This window comes from Diadema setosum, chromosome 4 (genome assembly GCF_964275005.1).
Source record: "Diadema setosum chromosome 4, eeDiaSeto1, whole genome shotgun sequence".
Taxonomy (NCBI): domain Eukaryota; kingdom Metazoa; phylum Echinodermata; class Echinoidea; order Diadematoida; family Diadematidae; genus Diadema; species Diadema setosum.
In genome coordinates this window covers 33,707,824-33,714,157 of record NC_092688.1, presented here as the reverse complement: position 1 = coordinate 33,714,157, position 6,334 = coordinate 33,707,824, and the positions used below count along the sequence as shown (strand labels likewise).

The following is a 6,334-nucleotide window of genomic DNA, read 5'->3' as shown; positions in this document are numbered from 1 at the left end:
GTTTGTCGTCGTGCTAAACTTTCAAACACGTCATTTCAATTTTTGCCAATCATGTGAAACTGTCGTCGCACATTGTAAAGATGTGATGTAGCCCTATTGAGAGAACCATTCGATATGGCGGAGGCATTGAGATCGCCATAGCGACATTTCTAGTTCAACATACATGCTAGTGCATGACAAAATCTACAGGCCTATCACATTTCACATTATATCGCATCAAATATGTAGAGTCTATCTGGAGTGCAGAAAGCTATCTCACCACTCTCAAACTCTTGTAGATAGTACCAAATTCTTCTCTCTGGTTTTTGTATTCTGAAATCAGTGACGATATGGTGCATGTGCTCCAAATCTCTCGTGTACTGATCGATACTGACGAGACCCTCCTCGTGCTTCACCCAGGCTACAATGACCGAATCATCTCGACAGACAGCCGGCCAGGCATACATACCTTCCTTCTTCAAGACATTTACCTCTTCCCCTTACCGTCAAGGTACACGACACCTGATACATCTCTCATTATCAGCTTCTCCGTGGACTGAAGGGAGAATATTTGCTCGGGTATACATCCATCACACATTACTTCCCTGACTGCCTTACCACCCTGTGGGGTAAATACCTGGATCTTCTTCGGTTTTCTATAACTCACGTAGATATTATCATCTCCATCCACAGTGAGACCACCAAACCCTCCTTCATCCCAACTCATCGTCTCGAACGTGACGTCGAGCTTCTTCCACTGCGGAGTGTACAGTGACATCTTGTTATACTTATCATGTACAACACTTCGACCATCAGCCAGGAATCCACTTTCACGGATACTGACATGTTTCAGAATTGTCCGCTGTAACTTGCCATCAGGGGAGTAGAGATGGATTCCGCCTGCACCCGATCCCACCGCCATCTTACCGTCTGGTGCACGAGTCATACAATTCATGCTGTCTTTGCGAGGGAGCTCTACGTCTGCTTTAACATTCCACGAGAAACCTTCCAGCTCTCCAAGACAAAGTTCATTGATCTTCACGTATCTACGGAATGAAATCTTCTTGGCCCGTTCTAACACAATTCTTGGCGATTGGTCGTCAGGCTCATCTCGTCCCAGAAAGCTCTTAAAGTTCTCGCATAGCGTGTCGTGTGCAAACAAGGCGTCTTTCTCTAGCGGTACCTTCATACCGTTAGTTACCAGCTCTTCCATAGCGTTCACGTGACTGACTGTTTGGCGACTCTTTTCCTTCATAGTTTGTAATTCCTTCTTGAATGTTTCAGACAATTGTTGCACTTGGCATTTCAGTGCCTTTCTTCTGTTTGATAAAAGCTGCATGTATTCCTCGTACGTCTTGTCGATGTCATCATTGAGCTTTCTCAGCAAAGTTGTTATTTCATTGCGTTGTGTCTCTATGAAATCGATATGATTTTCAATGGTTGTTTTCTTTGATTTTGCCAATTCTTGTAACTCTGTGATATTTTTCTTTACATTCTCCTCATGAACGGCTGCCCTTTCAAGCTGATGGCCTGCTTGCAAGTGCTGTAGCATCTCACCCGTACAGCAAATATTCTCCCGACAATGGGTACAGAAACAGTCTTCATCGACGCTGGGGTGTGTCTTACATTTCCGTCGTCTCCTAAGCGGAACTTTTCCCGAGAGCACCTCGCCCACGGGCACCACTTCGTGGTTGGAGAATGATTGCCAGGCAAAGTGGACTCTCTCACACGATTTACACATGTTTTGTGCACAGTCCTGACAGTAGGACACAGCTGGAGGATTTTCGTCCGTCTGACAAACTGTACATGTTGGATTCTTGGTTTTCACTTCGTCCACGAGAGAACTCAGGGGTACGTTTGTTTGTAACTTACTCACATCTCCACTGGGTACGGGAGTTCTTTTCCTGCAGACAGGGCATGTTATTGTTTGTTGGTTTGGCTGAGTTTGGGAGACTCGTTCCAGGCATCCTTTGCAGAAAGTGTGTGAACATGTCAGTAATTTAGGTTGGTTGAACAGTGTCAGGCAGATAGGACACTCCAGATTCTGGCTGCTGATTTGATGAAACGTTGCCATGGTATCTGTCTGTCTGAATAACAAATGAAACACATAGCGGTAAACACATAGAAAATTATCAGTAGAAATATGAAATTGGCATTTACCAAATATTAGAAATGGGGAAGTTCATTCGAAGGATAACGTTAAAATTGGCATTTTTAAAACCGAACAAGGAAATGAGGCACAATATAACAGATGTGAGTTGATTAGTAGTGTGTACCATGTTTTACTAAGTATGCTCAATAAAACTGATTAATGGTGGCTCATTTTGATTGGAGATCATATTTTTAAACTAGTTGTCCTGTGACCCTGTCATATGATTTTGTGAGTTGCTAGAATAAAATCACATATTACTTGTAAAGAATCTAGAGGAGTATTAATAAAACAAATTAATTGATGCAGTACGTGTACAATACATGCACCAAAATACATGGGGGGGGGGGGGATTCGGGCAGCTAATGGAGGGACGACTCTTTTAATTGTGACCCTCTATATCAATAATGAAGCTTGAATATCCTCAAGCGATATTGTAAAGAAGAAGTTGTCATGTAAAAAGAAAATGTCAATGCAAATCTGAGCGAAACGTAACAAACTATCATTTCATTAATGTAAGGGTTTTTTGCTGTTTGTAAACAATGTAACAGGGTGTCCTTCCATTTATACAATATATATTTAATTACATATATATATTATATATATATATATTTAATTACATATATATATTATATATATATATTTAATTACATATATATATATTATATATATATATATATATATATATATATATATATATATATATATATATTATGGATATATGTACTTTGTATTATCATTTCTGGGCACTTTATTGTATCGCGGAGGAATATGTAAATAAAGGAGTTCGACAAGATGACCGAGATCGACCAAACACCTTGTTTGAGAGTCTGGGTATTTTTGGTGGTTATGATGGTTCGTTAGGCCAAGTTAACCTCCCGTAACAATATATATATATATATATATATATATATATATATATATATATATATATATATATATATTATACATTGTATTCATATTTGTATAATTCTTGATAGACAGTCTTAAAAATTGTATTCATTTACCTCATATTATTACGATAAGAGAAAAATTAGGTACAAAGAATATCATTTCTTTCTGGCATTAAATTATATTACGGAAACTTCATGGACAAACCGAACCGGCATTAGTACATGTATTTTCTTAAGGGAATGTTGTAGATTTTCTTTCAACAATGTTGAAAGAAAATGCTAAATGAAGTATATATTTGAGTAAAATGGCAGGTCCCTTTAACCATAACATGGTTTTATTTTATGGTATTATTGTTTGATTGATGGTAGCCAATTGTGATGTACAGTCACTGTGAATTCGATGTCTATTTAGGTTTATGCATGCATGCAACGACTTTAGCGTGCAGAGTGACGCTCTTCCAGACTTTGGGAAAGATTTGATGGCCATGACTGGATTCCTTTAACCTTTTCCAGCTATATCAACTCAATTTCTATATGAAAATTGAGTTTCATCTTGTGAGAACTGAAGAAAAAAAATGCTCATGTTCTGGGAAGCATTCCTGCATTGTTGATTTAAATACTTTTCTTGATTTTTGTGACACCCCCCCCCCCAAAAAAAAAAAAAAAAATCTGGAAAAAAAGAACAACACACAAACAAGGAAAAGAATATAGTGGCAGATCATCTAGCTGCCTGTTCGGCTCTTTCTTCCAACGTCCCTCATTGCTCCTCTGTCTTAAGGTAAGGTCCATTTTTGTTCTCGGGTTATTAATTCTTCACAGCAGTGAGGAAAAAAAAACAATCACACCTTTGGATATAAGGAGTAAAGGAACGCGTGTCCCCAAGGAAGAGGGAATGGACATCGTCATAAAATTTGACGGATGTAAACATCCTGAGGTGTTGTAACTCGATCAACATTTTGCCAGCTGCAAGCACAAAGTGCGTACCCTATCTGACTGTGGCTATCATGACAATTTATTGCCAGCGTTGCAGATTAGTTATTATCGTTATTGTTCCTGAAACTTTGTTCTCATGTTAACAACTTTAGAGGGACTAATTTGAGGCAAATGAACGTGTCTAACAGAATTATTATTACTAAATGGACCAATGAGCTCCACAATAGAGCAAACACTCCGAGTAACTTTGTCCTTTTTCTGGCATGCAGACACCATCTAGTTCCAGAAGTTCTATAAAAGAGAACTGATACCTTTCTCTTGTAGTAAGTTAGAGGAATAAACGAGGAATAATCATAACTAGTGATCTTTCATTATTTGTACAACTACGCGTCAGGCACAACATAATAGGAATGCACGAGTGTGGATATCGTTTCGTATGCTTACCAAATATACTGTACTTCCGGGTTCAATATTGCGGATTTCTATTCGGCTCCAAAGTATATTTTAGGCATGAGATCACAACATGTTGTCTGTTTAGCCTGTACCGAAGGTACGAACATATATCAGATCGACTGTGGTCTTACTGTTAAGACCCTATCAACATATCAAGAGATAGTTTAAAGACAGAGAGATGTATAACGTAGCACTCAGAACATGTTCCGTTGAATCAAGCCGCTTTCACTTGTTTCAGTCGAATGTCTGCATTTTCATGACCTTTTCATTCTGACCCCAGATACACTTGTATCTATAGAAGCGGGTTTTTCCCACACCAAACACTATCTACATCCAAAAATCACAGTGCATTATGAAATTTCGTCTTGTATACAGTGAGCTGTTAATGGGACATTAATTGAGCTCAGACAATAATGTCGTCAGCGAGATTTTCTGATTCCTTTAGTTAATGAGACTTATCAAATCATAACCAAGAGCAAAGATTGTGTGCTGTGTTGAGATGTGACTTGGTTTCATCGTAAGCTTTCTCGTCGTCTTCCTCGTTTGAATGGAATCAAAATTAGGCCTACATGTATATTTTTATTCCTATCACGTGATTTTGAGATATTTCCCAGAGTGATTTTTCGAAACAAAATTACAGCAAAAATATGTTTCAATTTCAATTTCAATTTCAATTTATTTTCGTATTTCTCGATGGAAAATACATGGTATATAACAAAATACAATACAGAATGTCCAGCTTGGATATATACATGAAGAAATAGGAATACAAAAGTAATACATAACGGTCGATGTGTCATTTTCAATCAAAGTAAAAGATGCGAAGAGAAATACGATGGAACCTACTAAAAAACAAAGCTTGTTGAGTGTAGGTCCCAACAAAAGCCTAGTAAGGGGAGCAGGATGAGGAGCACGGGTACAATTAAGACCAAAAGTAAGGATAAACAAAAGAGAATGACTATTACTCGGGGCTCAGAAGATTCTTCTCACATGCATTTATGTGTGTGATAAAATGAGAACAAGTAACCACATGCTGCACACTATAGCAGTTGCTCTAATAGCAATTTAGACATGGGAGTGATAATGACGTGAATACTTAAGTACTATTAGGGTTTAAACATTCCGGCTTCCATAGACACGGGGAAAGATTTGAAAAATGGAGAACATGAATCAATTGCAATTCCTATATGTGATATACCAGCCAGCTGCAATGATGCATAAAAGAAAGGAAAGAAAGAAAGGAGGGGAAAACTATGCGACACGACCAAGGTCTTACTAGAAGTGGAAGGAAAAACACCGATGGGAAGGAATTTGAGAGAGCATGCAACTAAAATGTATATGCATGAGTCTGTTCACATGGCAACAACCGAGTAGTATAACAGAGCAGCCATCAGCATAATAAAAAGAAATTTTAGTGCACTTGTGTGTTGTAGCTATTCAATACATGCTGTCTGAGATTACGCTTAAAGGATGATAATGACAAACAGCTTTTAACCTCTGTTGGGAGATCATTCCAATATTTAGGACCTGTATACATAATTGTGTTTTTAGCGAAAACTGTTCGAGTTCGTGGCAGGTGATAAGCGTCACTCTAGCGAGTTGGATAGTGGTGGACAGAATTGTTTCTTATAAACATCTGTAAAAAGACACCAGGAAGATCTTTTGAGGAAAGTTTATACATAAAAATACCTAAATTATAACCAAACAATTCTATCAAATTTTAAAATCTTATTTTTCTGAAATAAGGCGTTAGTGTGAGATAAATACCCAGCATGGTTAATAATTCTGATCGCTCGCATTTGAAGAAGAAAAAGTGAATCCAGTAAGTATTTAGATGCGTTACCCCACGCAAGAATTCCATAATTAAGATATGGGGAAATCATGGTTGAATATACAATCTGCAAGATATGGTTGGGCAAAAAATGTT

At 37.9% G+C, this 6,334-nt stretch overlaps 1 pseudogene; it reads right to left on the bottom strand.

The window, feature by feature from the left end:
- Positions 1-206: 206 nt before the first annotated feature.
- LOC140227160 (uncharacterized) lies at positions 207-2,053 on the bottom strand (annotated as a pseudogene).
- Between the last annotated feature and the right edge of the window lie 4,281 nt (positions 2,054-6,334).